A 6,229-nucleotide genomic window follows, 5' to 3' on the forward strand; every position below is an offset into this window, starting at 1 on the left:
ACATGTTAATGTTATAGAAAATGTCACATTAAAATTATTGAAAAATACTAATTAATTAAACTCAATGCATTCAAAATTGTGAAAATAAAAAATCAAATTGCACATAATATTATTTTTCAAATGTAAATTATCATATTTATTTATTTAAATTTGTGAGACAATAGTATTAAATTTTCAATGTAAATCCCGTATAAATTATCTCGTATAATTAAAAGATGAGAATGGATTGACGCACAGGGACAGTGACTACTGACTAGTTCTAAGCAGTTAAAGTTTTGAAATAAGTTAAAACTGGGTTTTATTCATGACTAAGGAAAAAATCAGTTAAACAAAATTTTCATTAGCGGTAATAAAAATACATAGGTTGAATAAAAATATATAGTACAAACAAAATTAAATTTAACTGAAAATTGATTTATTGAAAAGCTGTAAATCGATCATACTGAAATTTTCCATACGACTAGTTTAATATAAAATGTTTAACCGTAAAAAGTAAAGAGTAAAATACTATTTTCGCCCCTCGAGCTTGTAACTGATATAAGCAGTAGTAATCGATATATGGGTGAATCAAAAATATTATTTTCAGTTTTTTTATTTGATTAGGATTAAAAGCTGCTTGCATTTTTGTTCATAAGTATTATATTTCCTACTTTAAATGTTTAACACATTTTATTAAGGTATTTTTACGGCAAAAGTTAATTAATGCTATTTGAAATTTTATAAGCAATTTTTTTTAAAATTGAATGTGTTATTTTATTAAAATGATTTTGAAAATATTAAAACCTGCGATTAACGATTATCAGTAATATGTTTTATACTGATAACTAATGGAATTTATTTCATTTTTGATGACTAGTATAACTTCCATGAAAATATTATTTCGCTATCAAGTATACCATAAGTACAATTAATATTATTACTTCCATTAAAGCCATTTCAAATTAAGTTGTTACATTTAAGGACGTCTGTAGACTCAAAAGAGAACATTGCGGTCTTAGAAATTATCAGTTTATCATATCCCAAAAAATTAATGATACCTGATTAGTTTGTGATAACACATTCGGGAACAAGGAGATAAAAAGCGAAAACGTGTTTGGAAGTACATCAAGAAAAAGGGGAAGATATTTCAAGGACAGAAAATATAAACTGAAATCTCTTCTTGTGAAATAGTATCATCTAACATATGTTTAATTACCTAAACAAATTTCCAATTTTTGGCCTTTAAATGAGTTTTGCAAGAAAATCTGGCGTGGTAAAAGGAAATACATATTAATTTTGAATTCAACACTCTAATGAACATACAGTTTAGGTACCAAAAATATCCAAGGCAGTTAACAAGTGAAAACAAACAATTGACTGAGTTAATTGTTGAAATACCATGCATAGACAGTGTTGATTACTCTATCACATTACACATACATAACTGATATCCCCGTATAAAACATACTATATAATTAACGCCTAATTTGCGCCCTCACGGGTAAACAGTGATTTTTACGCAAAAATGTTTCAAACAAAAGTTAATTATTTTCTTATAAGAGATATTTTTTACGTTTAAACTTTTGTTCTATCTTTAACGGTTTACAAGATGGGTCCTACGGACCCAAGACCCAATTGACCTATGTTGCTCATTTACGACCTCACTTTTTACGTCCTGAGTACACTGTAAAAATTTCAGCTTGATATATTTTTTCGTTTTTGAGTGATCGTGTTTCCAGGCAGACGGACAGACGGACAGACAACCGAAAATGGACTAATTAGGTGATTTTATAAACTCCTATACCAAAATTTTGTTCATAGCATCAATATTTTTAAGCGTTACAAACTTGGGACTAAACTTAGTATACCTTGCATATTACATATTTGCATCGTATAAAAATTATTTTAGCGAAAGAATTTTAAAAAACTTTCACTAAACAGCATTGTCTTCATGTAACACAACAGCTTCTTATAATGGAAGTAATATATGAAATGTTTCAAGTATAATATGATAGTATAAAATCAAAAAGCTAATGTATGCTTGTTTAGTTTCAATAAAACTCGAGAACTATTAATAATTTTTAACAATGGCTTTTAAACGTAATACAATAATATTTGCTGTATTATTGACAACATTAGTTGCAGTCGTTTATAGTGGTGAGAATGTATACAAAACCGGCGATCCAAATTCAAAAAATGCTAAAAAATTAGATACAAGAACTGTAAAAGATAGAACTTACACGTGGGAGAAAAAAAATTCGAATATCACATATATATCAGTAAATAGTACAACTTCAAGAGACAACTGTACAAATGCAACAATTTTACAAGGTGGATTGAAAACCTCCAAAGTAAAATTACAATTTGGTACAAAATTCAAAAATTCTTCAGTTTCATGTTATGTAGAAATCAGAGGTACCCAAGGTAGTTCAGCGATTAATGTGGTTACTAGTCCTTTGGCATTAATTGCAGTGATATTTGTTAATTTTTATATATTTACCAGCAATAGTAAATAAGCTTTGTTAAATATTTTTAAATACTAATTATTTTAAGTAGTAATAATAAAATTAATGTAAGTAATTTTGTATTTGATTAATAAAATTAATTTTATTTTTTTATTTTTATTTATTTTTTTGAGTCAACGGGCAAAGATGGTAGTATTATTGTAAAGAAAATGCCTTTTGATAGTGTCAACTTTCCAGAGTTGCGCTAGTAAAATTTTTAGCGAATTTTCGAAGGAAATGGAGCTATAGCTTTTGAACTAATGATGGAATTCAAAAAAAAAAAACAATTGACCAAGGATATTTGTTAATATTTTACATTTCATACAAAATAGCTTTCATTCGGCAAACAGATGGGTGAAGGTCGACTCTTACACTAAGAAATCATTGCTTGATAGATATAACATTTTAGTTTTTATTGAAATACGAACTACATTTTAAATAATATAAATTCCCGTTTAGACTAAAATATATATTTTAAAACGAAATACCCGTTTTACAGATCCCAATATAGCATATTCCAATTTTAAGGATAATTTCGATGGCACTGAATAACTTAAAATTCAATTTAATTTGTGGTATTTTTTTGCGAATTCTCACTATCTTTCTTACTCAACAACTTCTGATAATGGATGTAAAAATCACAGCTCTATATCTTATCAATTTTATATTCGATACTATAAAATGAAAAAAGTAATCAATATACCTACTTTATAGTGTCAATAATACCCCAGAATAGTTAATAATTTACAACAATGGCTTTTAATAACAAAACAGTAATAATTATAGTAACACTATCAACATTAGTTGCTTGCGTCAATACTGACCGTGTATGGAGTGAAGGTGATTCGAAAAATTCAAAAGAACTTACAAAAGAAGAAGTAATAAACAAAGCGACTTACGAATGGATGAAAAAAAATTCCAATATCACTTTTATATCGGTAAATACTACCAAAACTGGTTCAAGAGATAATTGTACCTATGTAAAGATTTTAAAAGGTGGATTGAATCAATCATCGGTAGAATTGCAGTTTCAAGCGCAAAAAAATTTTATAGTTTCATGTTCTGTAGAAATCAGAGGTACTACTAGCAGTTCAGCGATTAATGTTTTCAGTAGTCCTGTAGCATTAATTTCACTGATATTCGTTCATCTCTACATATTTACCAGTTACGGTAAATAATTTTTGTAAAATATTTTTTTTATCCATTATAAAATTCATGTATTATTTCTTTTGAGTTAATAAAATAAAATATTTTTTAATTTTCTTTAAATTGACGTTTCTGAATCCTATCTGTAGTGAAATTAAATGTAGTATCAAAGTTACTGAAAAACTTAATATTTCAAAGCACAATTTAAACTTGAACTGCTGTGTACATTTGAATAAAACTTTGGTAGTTTTATCAAATGTTTAGTTCGGATTAATTATGTTTGGTTATGAAAAAATAATTATTTATGATACAAGTGAAATAACAGCATAATTAACGTACACATGCGAAATTTGCACAATGAATGCGTAGCACGAGTTAAAAAACACGGAAAACATTAAAAAAGTAACTATTGTAACTTGTTATTAGTTTAGATTTTGACAGTAATTTGGCTAGTTAACTTGCCAGTGGGATAGTGTAATGGGTACGATTTTGCAAATTGAAAATTTAGTCATATCTCCACGTTTCAAGGCCTTCAGAGTCAAATAATGGTTTTTAAAAGGTGTCCGTGTGTGCACATGTATGTATATATGTATGTATGTATGTTCGCATTCAATTTTCGTTTCGCATATTGCGAGAACAAATGATGATATTGACATGGGACCAGTTTCACTTAACGCACAATTATGTAACTTAGACCTGATAAGATTTTGAGCAAAATTGGTCAAGCCGTTTTTTGCACCGAATGAAAAATTGTATAGTTGTCACGATTATCATTTATCATTTATATAGTTTTAACGTCATGTGGGTGCAGGGGACGGAGCCCTCGCTGGTGTTTCAAGTTCGAAGCCTCTGGGGTATGAAGAGGGCGAAGCCCCCGCTCCACGGAAAATGATTTACAAAAGAAAATTTTAAATATTCAAACATATGATATTTTTTTATCCTTTCCATTGGGAAGTTAGTCGTGTGGACCATTTTGGGTCACACCTAGACCGCTTTTCCGGCTTATTTGATTTTTTGAAAATGGTATAACTTTCTTAGATAATTTGATTGATTGAAAATGAGTGTGATAATGAACTACTTTTCGCACGCAAAATGCATTCGGTGAAGCATATATCTGTGCCAATATTTCGAAACATACACTCATAAGTGTCAATTTTGATTTTAAGCACATTTTAAAAACACGCATTTAAAAAAAAAAAAAACAAATGGGTCATCCGTATTCAAGCATCTTTCTTGGAGGATATAGCTGTTTTGTCAGAATAATCTATGAAGTCAGAATAACTTTCCGAATGAATTTTTAATTAAATTGTTTAAACAGGGAGGGATATTTTAATCTATAATGGCTAATTGCTGATCGTTTTGTAGTTAGCCAATCAAAAAATAACTTATGAAAAATGGTAGACTTTGATGGGGGGGGGGGGGGGGGGGCATCATGCTCTGACATCAGATTGGATCCAGTTTTTCGGGTTGCTTTAATAACCAATTTAGATTCTAAGCGGTAAGAGTTAGAATAACACTTTAAATTAAAAACTTGATCCTCATAAAAAACTAACAATTTTGATTTAAAACATTTTTTCGATAAGCGTTAGCTTTCGGAGGAAATGTTATACTTAAAAATATGTCATGATTGCTTTTAATCGAAAGAAAATTCGCTTACAGTTTTTCGATAGTTGAAGGTCAAAATCGTGGATACAGATGAATGTTTTCTATTGTTTTTGATTCTATTTCTTACCGTTTAGGATCTAAACTGGCTAGTAAAGAAACCCAAAGAACTAGGTCTAATCAGATGTCAGAATAGGATGTCCCCGATCAGACTCTGCTTTAAGTTATTTTTTTATTAGTTAACTACAAAATGAGCTATTGTGATTTTTAAAATAGACGTAAATGTGAAAGTGTCTAGTGATAAATCATTGCATCGTCAAAAAAAAGCAAACACTGCATGAAAAAAAAATTCGGGTTATACAGCGCCCACATTTTTGGATCAACTTGTACAAATAATATGGTAGACTTATTTTACTTATCAGACTGCTATTAATATGATTTTGAAATCCCATTTCACACAATGTTACTTAGTCCTTGTAATAATTCATAATAATTCCTAGCTTACCCACTAAGCACATTATCAGATTATCATAATGATAACTCTACAATTGAGATAAATCTCCATTATGTGAAGAAGAAAAAAAACATGTAAAATACATTTTCTTCGTTGAATTCAATTTTCAAAAAAAAATTTAAACACGTTTATCTGTCAATGATTTTGTTATTATTTGATTTATGTGCTATTTTCAAAAAATTTCCATCGTTTTTTTCATAATATTTCTTTCATTTTGATAAATAAATGTCGGGACGATATATACTGTATTACAATCCTACCATCTTACGTCATCGTTGTTGGTTGGATGGTTTGTGCTTCTTTTAAACAGAGTGACATAATGCTGTCTCATCAGCTTTATATCCGGTGAACCATTCATTCGGATACGATGCTGTTATGTGTTACTATAGATGTAGTAAATGTTCAGAGCTTTATAGAAAAGTACCAGGGTTGCCTGACATGCTTGACACATCGAAATTTTCTCGATTTCATAAGAAGTCGATAA

The sequence above is a fragment of the Chrysoperla carnea genome, chromosome 2 (genome assembly GCF_905475395.1).
Source record: "Chrysoperla carnea chromosome 2, inChrCarn1.1, whole genome shotgun sequence".
Classification (NCBI taxonomy): domain Eukaryota; kingdom Metazoa; phylum Arthropoda; class Insecta; order Neuroptera; family Chrysopidae; genus Chrysoperla; species Chrysoperla carnea.